Source organism: Talpa occidentalis, unplaced genomic scaffold (genome assembly GCF_014898055.3).
Source record: "Talpa occidentalis isolate TD23 unplaced genomic scaffold, MPIMG_talOcc4v2.1 talOcc4.10, whole genome shotgun sequence".
NCBI lineage: Eukaryota > Metazoa > Chordata > Mammalia > Eulipotyphla > Talpidae > Talpa > Talpa occidentalis.
In genome coordinates, this window is record NW_023600993.1 from 27,919,108 (window position 1) to 27,935,294 (window position 16,187).

Sequence of the window (16,187 nt, forward strand, 5' to 3'; positions counted from 1 at the left end):
CTCACACCTTATTAGGGACACAGGGGTGCCAACATCTGGCAACTAAAGGGGCTTCTGTGTCTGCTGAAGGAGACCAGGACAACCCCGTGGGGTTTGGAAACAGCTGGGTAACCGCCTTGGGACTGGAATCCAGGTGTTGGGGTCCAGGGTAAAGTTGTAGTTCAGCCCCGCTGAAAGGACCTAAAAGAAACCCCCAGAGTGAGGCTTCTTCCAGAGATGGAAACCCTGAGCACCTCAGGCTCCCCTCCTCCCAAATCCGAACAAACAAGGGCTCATCCCAAGTGACAGCAGAAGCGGGAATGGTGGCCGCTCATGGGAGAGGCTGTCCAGCGGGCAGTGTGAGGTAACACTGGGAGAATGTGGCCCCCGGTGGCCTCAAACCATCCAGGGCCTGGTGTGAACACGCTCTGCTGATGACATGGAGGCCGAGGTATGCGCTGCTGTCCGTGCCACCAAAACAGGATATGGTCCGCGGGACTCCAGACCGAGCTGCCGCCGGGGAGGCTGAGTCGCTAATTACCACATCAAACCCGGGAATGGCCGGCACCGGTTCAAGAGGGCAGGGTGGACACCTGTTGGAGATCTCTGCCAGGGCAGAGTCCCTTTCCGTCAGCCAAGGGCCAGCGATGACTTCATCTAACTCCTGTGAAGGAGTGACCCCAATGAGGGCTGCTGCACCAGGCCCCTCGTGTGGCCCTCGAAGAGCCCCAAGCCCTGCAGACTGGCGTGAAGCAGGCACCCGGCCAAGCGACAGGTAAACAGAGAGCAAACACAACACAGCCCGGCCTCAAAAGGGCACCTCTGGTCCCCGGGGACCAGCAGCCTGGAATGTGAGCGGCGAGGCTGGAGGAGCGAAGTCCCAGGACCTGCCTTTTCAGAACCACCTCACCTTCAGCCTCTTTCCCTTCTAGTTCATTCAAATAAAGTTTAAGGAACATCTTCGTTAAAAATAGCAGGTGAGGGAGTAAGTTCCCGTTTTATAAAAGCAAGTCTACCTTCCATCTCTGAACAAAGAGAGGCGTCTCGTCTGTAATACTCGTCACCAAACGTGAATGGTTTTTTTTTTTTTACTTAGTTGGAGGAAGTTTGGGTAATTTTCAACTTTCTTCTTTGTACTTTCTTTCATTGCTTGAATTATTTATGGGGATTTTGTTTTATTTTTATAAGAACAAAAAAGCCATTCTTATAAAAAAAAAAAATAAAAGGCAGGCAGGCAGGAAAGGCAGCCTGGATGACAGCAGTCCTTTGCAGGGCAATCCTCTCTGCCGAGACAATCACTAGTCTCGAAATCAGGAAGCCTCCTCGTTTGCTTGGAATTATTTCCTAAAAATAGTATTCTCTGTCTCACTGTATCCATCTGTGTCCACACGCCTGCACGGCTTCTCGAAGACACGTGTATGCCCATGGACCTGCAGCGGCTCCCTGCATGTGCTGGCGTGCCTGCGTGGATGTGTGTGTTTGTGTGTGCACGCACACAAGCTTGCACCTGCATATGCATCTGTTCAAGGAAAGGTGTTTCGAAAATGTGTTCTGAAGTCAGCTATTTGTGCAGATTGGTGCACATATCCTAAGGGTACAGGTGGATGAATTTCCACAGAGTGGAAACACCTGGTAACCAGCACTCAGGTCAGACACTCACTGCCTTCCCCTGCCAAAGGTAACCCGTCTCCTGACTGCTCACAGCATAGATGATTCTGTCTGAGTAGTTTAAGGGCTCTTAACAAGTCTCTTAAGGGAAAGAATTTGGGGAAAATTGCATCTCATTCTCATTAACTGCTGAAATTTAGCATTTCCTTCCATGATGAATGGAGGCAGCAAAATGGAAGTTGTCGTGGCGATGACCAGTATTTCCTGTCCCATCACAGCTACTACAGGTGTGATGGGATGAACTCCGATATCATGATTTCCTCACCATTTCAAAACTGCAATGCTTACCAACATCCTCCCCCTCCCCCAGACCTTCTCATTTAATACATTAATAAAGTAACCCTGACGATGGGGCCCTGGGTCCCAAAGAGGTCTTGTCCTGGCCGGTTTCCAGCCGTGCACCCAAACTGTTGGGGCTTGGTGGTTTCTGAAACCAGATTCCAGATGAGTCCCCAGCGCCCCAGCAGCTAGGCAGCCTCAGGTTCCAAAGTAAACTGGGCAGGAGTGCTCTTTGTCTCTGGGCCCCACAGGCGGCTCATGGCCGGTGGCACGATCCCTTCCCTCCCTTGTTCTCCTGCTGCCTGCACCTGGTCCGGGCCCTGCCCTTCCTGCAGCAGCTTGGGGCCCACACCCTGCAGGGGATGAGAATGGCTGAGCCCTGCCTGCAAGGTATCTGGTGATGCTGGGGTAAGGAGGGTCAGGGGTAGCCTGAGGATACTATGGGCTCAGGCCCAGCCCATAACTCTCAGACCTAGAAGGTCAGGCCCCCAGGCTCCTCCGGAGGAGGCCCTTCCAGCTGGAGAAGGCAATAGGGGAAGTTGGGGGGGGGGGTTGTCTTCCAGCACAAGGGGAAGCTCGACCTGACTTCACTCTAAGACCATCGCTGTCTAGATACTGGTGACTCCACTGGTCCCAGCTCCTGTATCCACAGCAGCCCACACCTGCTCCGGGAGGGGACAGCTTCTTCCCACTGTCCACTCTTGCCGGGCCAGTTCCCCTCACCTGTCAGCTTCACCTGAGCTCTAGGGACCCTCTTCTCCATCCTGTCCCAAGTTCAGCTCCAGTCACCAGGTGCTTCTCTCCCTAAGTTCCACTGGCTCCTGAGAGTCCACGGAAGCAAACTATGAACCTTCTTTTCAAATTGGGCCTCCTGCGATCCTTTGTGACACTGGCCATGATCCACCCCCACCAAACAGCGTGGCTTCCGTCCCAATGCACTGCTCCGGGACAGGCCTCCTCTCTCATCCACCCTGGCTGGGTCAGACAGGTCCCGCTGCCTTTCCCTCCCCTTTTCCTTCCACCCCAAATGCAGCTCCCACCCCTCCCTGGCTCAGACATTCTCAAACACTCCCCAGTGTCATGACAGAGCTACCCCTGCTCCTAAAGACCCTTCCTCCCCTAGACCCCTCTTCTGCCTGCCTGCCCACACTGACCGCCCTTCTCTGGGCCCAACCCCACCCTTCCTGGCCTCGTATGCTCTTCGACAGTCCGTGGGGTGAGTCTGGTCTCCCCAAACAACCTGAAAACCTCTTCCTAAGGCAGAGCTGGATACCCCTCCCCCTCCACTGTGTCAATGCCTGTATGTGTGGGTATTCACATAAGGACAGAGATGGGGTGTGTGTGTGTGTGTGTGTGTGTGTGTGTGTGTGTGTGTGTGTGTGAGAGAGAGAGAGAGAGAGAGAGAGAGAGAGAGAGAAACTGCACCTCCTTTTGTCTCTTCAATTGGCCTTCCTGAAAGAAGGCCCTTCTTTTCCTGAACATACAGGCACACAGCTGGTGCTCAATCAAAGGTGGTTACGATGCCATGACACGGAGCACGACAGCCTGGCGCCCGGAGCGCAGTCGTGGGTACAGTTCCCGGCAGGGGAGCGATGCTCGGACTAAAATTCCTGCCTCCCGAGATATCCTTCAGTCCTGGAGGACGCTGGTCATGCCAGGGGCGGAGGGGTCCTACCTTCAGCCTAGTCCCTCCTTGAAGCCCCTTCCTGCCCACTTTGCACCCGATCCTAAGGCAGGCACACACCAGCGTCCTGAGTCATGTCTGGCATTTTGGTCGCCTTGGAATCGGAGCCTCTGGAACATAGCATGCAAAGAATATTCTTTGCCATGTAAATTTATGCAAAGCACTCTGTGGAAGTGTTTCCCAGGCTTCCTAGAAAATCTCTGCTGGCTTCCTCTGCTCTGTGTTCCCATCTCCTGCGAGGTCCGGGATGACCTCAGCGGGTATACCCAGTGTCCTGGGTACTTGGTCACTTGTGCCCTGGCCCCATGGCACTTCCTTTCACTGCTCCTTGGACCTCTAGCAGGATGCTGAGGAGAGGGAGTGGGCCCCTGAAGCAGGGACTTGCGCCCCACATCTGGAGGTGAAGGCAGCAAGAACGATTGCATTTCTTCCTGGAGGACATGTGGGAAAAAATTAACACCTCAACTATAGACTCCCTGTACTAACTGAAAGACTCAGTGAACACTTAATCAGCACCCTCTGTGTACATGGTCCTACAGATGAAATAAGGTATTTTCCTCCCCAAGGTGATGGATCCCAAATCAACAGGTGAGCTTGGGAAAATGAGGGAAAGTCATCAGCAGAGACACTCCATGGTGGCTTGCAAGGAAATTTCCACTCAGTCTTGCTGAGACTGGCAGTGAGGAAATGCTCCGGGCCAGGGTGGCCAAGCTCTGCCTCCTCTCTGCCCTTTCGCCGTCCTCTCTAGAGTTCCTGTTCCTAAGTGGGGTGGGGACAAGGGCTGAGTGATCGCCTTTGTGGATCTGGGTCCTGGCCACTTACTTGTATGTGTTTTGGGGCAAGTTAGTTGATTTTTCTCTACCTCAGTTTTCCCATCTGTAAATTGGGATGAAGAACAGCACTTATTTCACAGGGCTGTTTTGGGACCTGAGTGTGTTAATACATGTGCATGCTTTGCACACAAAAGACCCTCAGTGAATGCCAGTTTTTATTATCTTTGTGGTTATTGTTGTCACTATTTTTCTCCTAAGAGATGCAGCTCAAAGGGAGCATGCCTCAAAGAGAGCCTTCTCTGAAAATCCTCCTTGCTGTCCATGCCAGTCCTCCTTACCCAGCTGGCTTTTCCTTTCTTCTCTGTGTCCCAGTGCATACTTCCACTTCTGCTTCCCCCTTCGCCTGTTTTCCTGACCCTCCCCGCCCCCCTCTGCACCCCAAGCACAGGCCAGCTCAGCAGCAGAGTCCTCTAAGGGCCTGGTGCATGAAGGAATGAGCGAAAGAAGGAATTCGCCCCAGATGCACGTTCCTATTGCCCAGTCACCACACTGCGACCCTGGGCAACATCAGACAACATCCCTGGACCTCAGTTTTCTCACCCACGAGCTGGGGTGGAGCATGGCAGTAGCACCACACACTCCTTACAGGCCCCAGCCTACTAGAGTGCTCTGTGGACACCTCACTTCAATCCTGCCACAGTCCAAGGAAGGGGGAGGTTACTGTCCCTGTTTCCAGAGAGGAAATCTGATTCTTAGTAAGTAAGCCCACCTAGGCTATCAACAGGCAGGCCTGTGAGCCTCACCACTGCACCACACTGCCCTCCACCTCTGAGGGCAGAGAGCTGGGAGGAAGGGCCAGGGCCTGCGGCCGGCCAGCTGGACTGAGCATGTCTGTGAGCCCCACTCCGAAGCTAAGAGTTGGCCACGTTGGCCTCCTCATGGCTGTCCGAAGCCTGGCCAGGCAGATCCCCTCCATGCACACAATGTCGGAGGCTCCCAGAGAAATCTCACCAGTTTCCACCCTAGACCAGAGAGGCAACAGTTTCCCCAAAAGAAATAATCCCCCAGCATTCTTTCTCTCCAGCTCAGGCACCACCCGGCTGTTCCAGAGGGGAGTCCCTCAGCACAGGCGGCAGGGGACATGGGGGATGTAGCTAGTGCTATATAGAAGTGTTGTAAATCCCACACTGGGTTTGGAGGCTTAGAATGATAAAGGATGTTATTATTTAATTTTTTTTAAGGTAAATGGTCTATCTTCTTTTTTTAAAGATTTATTTCTTTATTTATACAAGCACTGGGTACAGTCAGAAGTGCGGGAGGGTGAGAGAATTCACCAGGGCCAGAGCAGGGAGCAGAACAGGCAGACTTGACGAAGCACACTGCTGAGCAGCAGGAGAGGTCTGCGCGCCACGTGGGACCTCGCCCCGCGGCCCGGGGATGGGAACCGGCGCTGCAAAGGCCGCGGGCAGCTTCGCAACCCAGCGCTCAACCGCTGCGCCACCGGGGAGGCTCTGTTATTATTTATATCTAATGAAATAGCTAATGAAAGATATCTCATTATTAACTTTTTAATATTGCTTACAGTCTAAAGTGATAATGTTCTGGACATACTGGGAGATATAAAACATGTTCAACATCACCTATTTGTTTTTACTGTTGAAGATGTGGCCACTAGAACATGGAGAATGGCACAGGTAACTTGCATCTGCAGCTGGCATTATACCTGCGGGATGGGCTGCTTACAGAACTCCACCTGCTTTGGGGCTGGGCCTGAAGGCTGGCCTGGGGGGATGGGGTAGGGGTGGGAGGGAAGGGAGAGGGAAACAGAGGGGCAGGGAAGGTGGGGGATGGGTACAGAGAGCAGTCCCCAGCAGGCCACCACCCTGGTTCCTGGCAGAGGCTGTGGTGGCTGTGGAGGCTCAAGCCACAGGTTGGGGTGGTAGGGGGAAGGGAGAAGAGGGAGGGGTCGACAGCTTGTTTCAGGCCACCCCTCCCGCCCCTGCAATTATCTGCACAGTCCCGGCTGTCCCGGGTAAGGGCCCGGACAAAGGCTCAGCGGGGGTGCCAGCTGGTGCATGGCCTGTGCATTCAGGTCCTTGCTCCCAGATCAAAGGCACATTGGCTTGTCCTTGCTTGGGCCTCCCCTCCACTAACCAGCTCCCTGTAGGCTCCTCTCCTTTGAGGCTGTACCGCATTAACCCTGTCTAGTCCAGAGTCTGGTCCTCCAAGACGGGGGATCCAGAGGGGCTTTCATGCCCTAGTCCCCATCCCTACCCCCAGCAATCTGGGGAAGTCCTGCAGAATCACCCCCATCTCTTCCGCCCACCCCAGAAGCTGGGGATGCCCTCATTTGCATACATTTGCATCTCATTTATTCCAACACACTGTCTGCAGCGAGGCTAATTCAGCTGACAGGAAAACCCCATGCACTTGCTCTGCTGAAGTGATTTCCCAGACAGGGATGAAATGGGGGGTCCCTGAGACCAGCTCCCCTCCAGAGTGGGAGCTGAGGAAAGAGTCAGTTGGGGGGAGATTAAGTGCACCTTTGATTGGGCCCCTGGATTCAATCAAAGGGATGCCTCTGCTTTTTCCTTCCCCCTTCTCCACTGTGAGGTCAAGTTATGTTCATCAGTGTTTGGGTACCAGGCCAGGGGAGCTGCAAACTCCCCAGGTCCTTCAGGATACCCTCCACAGAGCACATGCACCCCCACCCTCTTCCCCTGGGTCTCTCCTCTCAGGTCCTTAACTGCTCCAGGCAGAGGAGAGCACTAATGTGCTAGAGTGCTAATGTGTGTCAATCCAGGCCCAGTGCCTCCAGGGGGGGCCTCCATGGGGGAATACTCTGGGGCCAGAGTGCCCACATGGTCAAGAGCTGACTTGGTTGCTCTGGGGAACTTCTGCCTTGGACCTCGACTGTCTACCCACACTGAGCACACACAATCAAGTCAGAAGGGTGCCCATTTGTGTGAGGAACACCCTCCTGGCACACAGGTACCTATGAAAAGCAATCAGCATCCTAAGTCTGTCTCTAGCCAGTTCCTTCCAATTTCATTTTATCTGGGCTGAGAAAAGGTTTTGCAGGGAAACTGTGCACCGATGCCATGGCAACGGAGGCATTTATGGGGCACCTACTGTGTACACTGAGGGAGACAGAAATGCCCCCAGAGAAACCAGGAGTCTACACTATAGGGTGTGAGCCCCTGGAGGGAGATAAGTCACTCCACCAATACACAAAATCCATGCCACAAGGGTCCATGACACGTGAGGGACAATGTGCAGGCCTCTTCCCCTCATATTTTAAAATTGAGGTTTTACATATACAAGAAAATGCACAAATTTCAGGTGTACAGTTGGGTGAATTTTAAGTATATACCCGTGTAACCACCATCCCAATGAAGACATCAGTACCAGAAAGTTCCCTACTGTCCTCTCCAGTCAATTCTTCTGATTCCTATCGCAGCAGCTCAGTTTTGTCTGTCCTAGAACTTCACCCATATGGGGAAGGGTGGGCTCTGGTGCCTCAGCTGCTCTTGCTCAACATAATGCTTTGGAAAGCTTGACTTTGTATCTGTTGGTAAGTGAGTGCCTTTCGCGCTGCCGCTGCAAAGCTCTGTGAACACGAGTGACCCATCTGGGGACATGTCCTTAATTCAATCATAAAAGGCCAGAGCTGGAAGGGACCCAAAGTCCAGCTATCTCTGGGGACAGTTGGCCCCCGGGGGTTCCTGAGGGAGGCTTTCCAACCCCCTCTTCTTCCCTCAGACATTTCCTGAAACGGAAACTCAGCAATTATATCTCTAACAAGCATCCTAGCCCAGCAAACAAGTGGGGGCTTCCCTGGGTTTCCAGTTTGGTTAGCAACTGGCTGTCGCTTTATTTAACTGGCAGTCTGGACTGCATCCGACCCAGCGCGGTGACAGGGTGGGCACTGCCGATGGCTGGCTGTGCTCCCATGCCCTCTTCCGCTCTAGTCTGGCTGTGCCGGGCTGGCCTCTGTCCTTTGGCCTCCTGCACCCTAACACCAGCGGTGATCCCTTAGGTGGGGCCGGGGCCCTGCAGGGGATGAACCCAAGGGTGGCAACTCCTCCCTGGAACAAGCCCAGAGGTAGGCAGGAGCACTGGGCAGCAGAGGCGGGCCCCTGGGTTCTGAGGGGCTCTTTGGACCACTTTCCTGCTGTAGGCCCCGGTCAATGAGGCTGGGGCTTTGATGGCCATGCAGGAAGCATTGATTGGGCTGGGCTGGTTCCTCCCATGGCCTGATTTTTCCCTGTTTTTGATTGTCGTGAGCACCTCCCGGCCTGACTGGGATGGGGAGGAAGGCTAATGTAGCCTGAGAACTGATTTGGTGCCTCAAGCCAGATTACCTATGCCAGCCCTGCTGTCCCTTTGAAAACCTTCTCTTAAGTCAGGCCCTTCCTTTACACAGGCCTTCGAGGAATCAATACCCGCCAGAAAGGCATTTTCAACCCTCCTGATGCCAGGAAGAGCCTCTCTACTGTTCAAGACCTATTCCCAGAAAGCATAGGGACTGCTTGGGCAAGGCCCAGTGCTTGGGGGCAAGGAGGCCCGGCCCTGGGCATAGCTCTGCCTACATGGCCCTGCGACCTCGGCCTAGGGGGTGACCAGCACCAGCCCTTGGCTTCCGGGGCCTTAAGGAGGGGAGAGAAAGCTCTGGGAGGGATCACCAAGAGGGCGAGGAACCTCCCGGGCCCACACAGATGCTGTAAGAGCAGCGGTGTCCTTCCACTAGGTTAATGCCCCTGTGGGGACTCGACTTTCCACTGCTTCCCTGGGAGATTTAACCAGGAGAAGAAACTGAAGAGGAGGGAAAGAGAAAGAACTCCAGCCTTAGAGCATCAACGTTCTCTTCCGACAATAGATCCAGAGACATGACCTGATCCCTTTTATCTCGACAAATTCTGTGACTTCCCTGACTGGATACCAATCCCCCCTCCTGCAGGCAGCTTCTCCTGGCTGCTCTGGGCTACACTGACTTCCCACGGGGGAGGTGGAGCTCCCAACTCAACCTTCCCTTCTCCCTGTCCTGGTATCCTCCAGGCCTCTCTGGACTAGTAAACACAGCCAGAGATGGTCGAGAGTGATAAACTGTTCCAATGGACTCTGGCTTCACCAATTTCAGCTAAGTTTTCTGCTGGGCTTGGGGCACACTGATAGCCCCCAGGAAATGGAGGTGGAAGGCTGTGGCTGCAGCTGCCCGGCCCAAGGCTTGTGACTCTGCAGCAACGGGGTGAGGGCAGATCTGGTGGGGAGGTGACATAGTTTCAGAGTCCCTGAGTCAGATGGGCTCCTGCCTCTTCAAAGCATGGTCCTGTATTCCCTCCCCCATCTGAGGGTCCGAGGCCCCAGAAATTGACGTGGGGTCTCTATAAATAGCACCCATTCCATATTGATCATCTTAAAAAGACACGGTATGTTCTAGGCCCACGAAGAGGAGAGTTGTGTCTAAAAATAGCCTCATCCCCAGGAACCGCTGCCAGCCTGAGGTGAGTGGTGTAAGCTGCGCATAACGGAAGGGGCAGCCTGAAGGGACAGGCAACTGAGAGTGTGGGGGTTGGAAATGGAGGCTAGGGGTCTCTACATTCCTACCCCATTCCTTCTGCTTCAGTCAGCAGCAAATCGTGCCTCAGGAGTCGGCCTCTGCCTCAGGGCCTTTGCACGTACAGTTTCCTCTTTAAATAGAGATATTCTTTCTCCAGATTTCCTAAGGATTGGTTCTTTCTTATTCAGTTCAACGTCTTCTTTCAAGAGGCCTTCCCTGATCAACCAGTCTAGAGTCACTTCTTTCCACCACAGTGTTGTTTTATCTCCTTCATCATAGCCCTACTGAAAGTTATCTTCTGTGTCTGTTTTTTAGTGATATCTAGTCTGTGGTTCCCTGATTGTATGGAAACTTAATAAGAGCAGCTATTGTAGCTGAGTTACACACCTTCTAGAATCTTCCATGGCCCAGAGTAGTGGCTGAATGTCCTATCTAGGTTGTCCTCCACCACCCCAGGCAGACCTCTGCCTCAGGCCAGGCTGAGCTGGCAGAAGGCAGAGGGTCTAGCCCCAGGATCTCTTCACATTCCCAGCACGCCTGTGACTGCACTGCTCCATGCAGCGTCTGGACTGGTCTTTGACAACAGGCTGCCGGCTGGCTATACTGTGTCCTCTCGCAGAAGTTAGCCACAGAACTTTTGCCCCAGTTCCTCTAGTCCTGGATAGCTGCTCTAGACGACTTCATCTTGTCCCCAAATTCTGCTTGCTGGAACACTTTCTCTCCTCTCTCTGCTACCTCCTCTTTCTGCTCCCAGCAGGAACCACAGGTGATGCCATCCAAGTCTCTCCCAGATTCATAACAAGAGTCACTTCACCCCGGGCCTTCCTGACCAGCCCACTGGACAAACCAGAACAACTGAGACCCTGTGGGCACAATTTTAACTCACAAACCCCTGGTCCTCACTGTGGGGAAGGCATTTTCCCCCAGCAGGGACACACAGTGGTGCCCACTGCAGGTTCTCCTGACAACACTCCTTCGATCTCACCCCTCATAAGCTCCCTTGCATCTCTTCCTTCCTCAAACCATCAAACTCCTTGAAAAGTTGTCTACATGTGTCATCTCCATGTCCTCACCTCCTGCTCACTGCTCATCCCCCTCTAAACTGGTTTGCATTCTCACCAGTTCATTTATTCATTCACTCATTCATTCATACAAGGATGATCCAGCTATGCCGGGCACCACATTCTCCAGGTGCCGAGGGAAATTTCTGTTGTCAAGGTCACCAGCATCCTGACTGTTGCTCACTCTAATGGGCCCTAGTTTTTACATCATGCATTTTTAAAAACCCAGCCATAATTTTCTCAGAACGTATCTTCTTAGCTCTTTCGGCAGAAGGAAACAGGGGACTTCCCTTTCTTCCGGGAAGTGCACCCCCCTTACTTTCTGTGACACCTCCCACTCCTGGCTCTCCTCCCACCACCCTACCCTGGCTGCTCTTTCCCAGCGTCCTCTGCAGACTTCCCCTGCCTTGACTATTGGACAGCCTCTGGGCTCCAGACTCAACCCTCTTCACCACATGAGGATCACCTGAGTGTTTTCAAAACTGCTGATTCCCAGGCCTCACTGGCAAGTCAAATGAGACCTAGGGATGCAGTAAGGACAGAGTTTTTTTTTTTTTTAAGCTTTCCAAGTGATGCCAACATCGCCATGACTGAGAACAACCGGTCTGTACCTTCCTGGACAATCTAACTCACAGCCATGAGCCTTGTGGCCAGCCTCCGCCTCCGCCGAATCCCACCTCCCGCCTACCTCTCTTCCCTGGACGCCGGGTCCTTCCGCTCCCCTGCAGCTCTCCTTGGAGCACTGAAACGTCTAGCTCTTCTCCTTTATTCTTCACCAAGCTCGCCAACCCAAACTTCACCTGCCCACTCCCCCCATCACGGTGTGATAGGGTGCAGTGAACCTCACTCAGAGAGCAATCTGAGTGAGCCATAGCAGAGTGGCAGATCTCTTCACAGAGAAGGAAGGTGGGATGCGTGCGGTTCTATGCCCTATAGTAACCTGCCTGCCCCTGTCCTTTAGCAGAAAGACTTGACGGCACTGTGGTCTGCACTGGAGAGATGGTACAGCTCACGGCAGGTGTATTGACACCTGGGCTCAAATCCAAGTCCTGCTACTTATGGTACAATAGATGTGTGACAGAGAGCAAGTTACTTAACTTTTCGGAGCCTTCGATTTCACCATCTGCAAAATGGTCGTCATTATGGTCCCTACCTCCAGGGCTAATGCATGGAATCAGTGAGAAGAACTTTAATAAAGTGAGTGTTAGCACTGTGCCTGGCTGGCAAAAAACACTCTGTGAATGCTAGCTGTTTTCAGTACTGTTACTGAGGATAAACCCACAATTCCTACACAAGGACTCTTGTGACTGTGACTTGGGCCTTAACTTCGGCTCTTCCCTCTCTTATATCATGGGATCTGAAGGATCACTGAACAAATGTTGTGCTGTCTCACATTTCTGAGCCATCTCTGTGCTTTTGCGCATGCTGATCCCAATGGCTAACTGCATTTCCTTTATCTAAAAAACTTCTACTCATCCTTCAAAACCCAGGTGGAAGGTTATTTTTTTTTTGTGTAGTGTTCTTGAGTCTCCTGGTCAAAGGTAATCACTTTTCTTCCGAGTGGGCTTGGGGATACACTTCTATCATTGCACACCCTTCCAATAATTTTCCCAAGGGTCAGCAGGAATGAGCCTTCTGTGAGCAGAACAGACATTTACCACTATCTCAGGGTGCCCCAGGACTCCCATCTCCTTGGGTTGCCTGGGCACCAGCCCCCTACCCCTGCCCCCAGCTCCCTACCTTCAAGCTGTCTCTGGGGCTTCCCACCACTCCTGGGCTCCATTCTCATGCTGAGTGAGTCAATCCTGGAATTTTTCCAGAGGAGCTTTGATCACCACACAGAGAAGGGGCCAAACACCCCAGAGACAGCAGCTGCCCACACCATGTTGGGCTGAATGAAGGTGCGTATAGCCCAAGGCCTGTCCCCTTTCTGCTCAGATCCTCTTGGGTCAACCCTAGGCCAATCTGACCCCCAGGAATCTTCATCCAGAGTAATGTCTCAAATCCACTACCTAGATGACCTTGGATAAGTCCTTGACCAACTCTTGGTCTCAGTTCCCCCCTGTACAATGTGGTGGTGGTGATAGGGTTGGATTAAAAGTCCAACGAGGTGCATTCCAGCACAAGTGTGCACATTCTAACATAAAATCTCTTCCATATTCTGTCCCCTGGTCTGGTGCGCCCCAGACGCCGGTGACCACAGCATGGCTTCTGCTACCAGCCAGTACCACCCTCATGACACCTTCCAGCTCCACTACCACCTATTCAAGGGCACCTGCCCACTCCTAACGGGGAAGAGTCGAGGGCCTGGAGATGGAGTTGAGGGGAGCAGCAAGTGCCTAGACTGTTGGTGGCCTGGTTTGGCCCATGTTGCTCAGGGTCCTTCTTGATCCTGAGGGGAGGGTGGAGACCAGGGAGAGGTATGAGCGGCAGTGGCATGGTGGCCTCATATGGTGAGCCTGTCTGGAAGGTGCTGTCTAGGCTGAGACCCAAAGAAGGGCTTGGGGTCTCAGAAGGAGGTGGGGAGACAGCTGGGGGAAAGGAATGCCAGCCCAGTACCTCAGGAGGAGAGAAGGCCATCACCCTAGGCTGTTCTCAAGGCACCGAGGAGAAGAGAGTGGCGCCAGTCACAACCTCAGCCTGATTCAGCTCTGAGCTGGCCTCCAACAGGTGTCTGCAAGGCGGGCCCAAGGCCAGGGCCTAGTCCCCAGCGCAGCCCCCACCGCTCCCACCCTCCACACCTCCGGCCCCCACAAGCCTAGGCACCCCCACTTCCTCCCCAGGCGCCACTGACTCGGCTCAAATAACACAGCGAGGAGAACCACCTCCCGTCTGGGTGTGGGATCAGCCCGGGTCAGAGCCGGGGAGGCAGGGAACTCCCCCCAGTGCCAGCGCAGAGATCTCCCCGGCGGAGAGGACATGGAGATCTCGCTTCCAGGGAACGCAGAGACCAGACGCGGCGGGGCGAGGGCGTCAGCGGGCGCGAGCGGCGGGCAGGACACACGGCTCGCACCCCGTCAGGGGACGGGGACCTGCCGGCGGTCGGGATGGGCAGAGACCTGGTCCCCCGGAGGGCGGCCCCAGCAGACGGCTCCGCAGGCCCGGAGAAAAGGGGTGCTTGGCCCCCTCCCCCACGGCCCTCCCGCCCGGCCCGCCCCCGCCCCTCACCGCGCGCCGGGTCGCCGCTCTGACCTTGGGGTCTCCGGTCTCCGGAATCCGGGTCCGAATCCCAGACCTCCCGAGTCTGCGCCGGGTCGACCGCGGAGCCGGGGCCGCAGCCCCCTCCCCGGCCTCGACAGCGCACGGGGGACCCGGAAGGGGAGGGGAGGGGAGGGGGCGCGCGGCGACGAGCGACGCCCCCCTCGGGGGATCCCTCCAGCGGGGCGCGCCCGCGCCCCTTCTCCCGCGCCCCTCCTCGGGGCAGCGGTGGGGGAGGGCGCTCCCGGGCGCAGCCGGGGCCGGGGCGGGGGTGCGCAGGGCTGGAGGCTCCGGCCCTCGGGGAGAAAAGTTGGGCGGCGGCGGGCGGAGGGGGCCCGGCCGGGCCGGGCTGCCCGGCGCCGGGGCGCGCGCTCACCTGCGGGTCCCGCGGCCGGGTCCCGGGATGGGCGCCTGCGGCCGGGCGCGGGCTCGGCTGGGCGCGGGGCTCCGGGCGGCGGGCTCGGGCTCAGCGGCCCCGGGGGCGCGATCCCCGCATCCCACGGGCGCCGCCGCCGCCGTCTCGGCTCCGCCGCGGGGCTGGGGCGCCGGGGCTCCGCGGGCGGCGCGGGCTCGGGCTGGGGGCGGGGTCGGGGGCGGGCCCCGCCTGGGCTCGGCCTGGGGCTCGGGGCCCCGGGCTGGCTCCGCCCCAGAGCGACGCGGCCCGGCCCCGCACGTGGCGCTGCGCCCGCCCTGGGGGTGAGCACCTCGGCGCCCGCCGGGGCGCACACCCCCACGCGCGCCCGGGGGCGCCCCGCCGCGGACAGCCGCCCACGCCGCCCCGGGCGGACGGGTGCGCGCAGACACCCGCTCGCGCCGGGGTCCGCACGCCCGGCCCGGGGGCGCCTCGCCACGGAGAGCCACCCACGCGGACGCGGACGGGCACACGCCGGCACGCGCGGGCGCCCACCCCGGCACACTCCGGGGTACGCACACTCGCCGCACACACTTCCTCGCGCGCGGGGGACCGTCCCCCGAGCCCCCGCCCTGGGCACAGGGACTCAGTGACGATCGCACACAGACGCCCATGCCCGGACACACAGACTCGACATGCGCACACGCGCGTGGACGCAGACCCGTGCCTGCACACGGGGGGACACTCGCTGCCACTCACCCCCACGCAGACACGGGCAGACACATCATTGACACATACCGACACCGAGGCAGGTATGAGAAACTCAGGGACACCCCCATGACGCTGACATACATCCTCTGACATAGTGACACACACACACACTCCCACAGAACCATTCTCCTAACACACACACACACACAGGACAAGTCTACACTGGACACGGGACATACATGTGCTGGCAGAAACAGGACACAACCAAGCCCAGAGACGCCCACCCTGAAACGGACACAGGTGCTCACATACCTGCACCCTGTTAGCCACAAGCTCCACCTTGACACACAGAGACTCTCACAGGCTGACACTGCGAGGGGCGGATGGACACTGACTTTCACACGCCAGCACAGAGACCTGAACACTCACAAGCCCACTCACTCAAACACCCAATCTGACTTGTGGGGAGACCTACCCAGGAGCACACCTCCTTGTTTGACATTCACTGGGGCATCCTAAAACAGGCCGCTAGCTGTCTACAGGCCACTAACTTCATGAAAGGGACAGTATGCAGGGGAGTCCGTGCATGTACACACACACACACACACACACACGCACGCACGCACGCACATGCACACACACCCTGCTTTGTCTTCTTTCCCAGCAGCATACTGCTTTTAGTCCTGACATTTTCAGGACTCCTAGAAGCAAGATTTGCTCGTGAAGGGCAAAAGGCGTGCTGGGGTCTCAGAGGGCACTGAGGGGCGGGTTTGGGAGCCCAGAGGCCGTGGCTTGTCTCTCTACTTTTGGAATCTCAGATTGGTTAGCAGGGGACCATCGTCCTTTTGGGAGCAGGGTGTGGGGCTCCAGGTGTCACTGAAGGATGCAGCGGTGCTTGAAGGAGGGACCAGGCTGGAAGACA

At 56.0% G+C, this 16,187-nt stretch overlaps 1 protein-coding gene across 3 annotated transcripts in view; it reads right to left on the reverse strand.

Moving 5' to 3' along the window:
• Positions 1–14,735, reverse strand: part of SCN5A (sodium voltage-gated channel alpha subunit 5) — an 88,766-nt gene extending 74,031 nt beyond the window's left edge. For 2 of the 3 annotated variants that reach the window (XM_037526635.2, XM_054693182.1), the window contains exon 1: positions 6–204. The gene's annotated coding sequence lies outside the window, so the exon portion shown is untranslated. Of the gene's footprint in view, positions 1–5; positions 205–14,578 lie in introns of those variants that run through there. The other variant, XM_054693185.1, reaches the window with a different exon arrangement.
• Between the last annotated feature and the right edge of the window lie 1,452 nt (positions 14,736–16,187).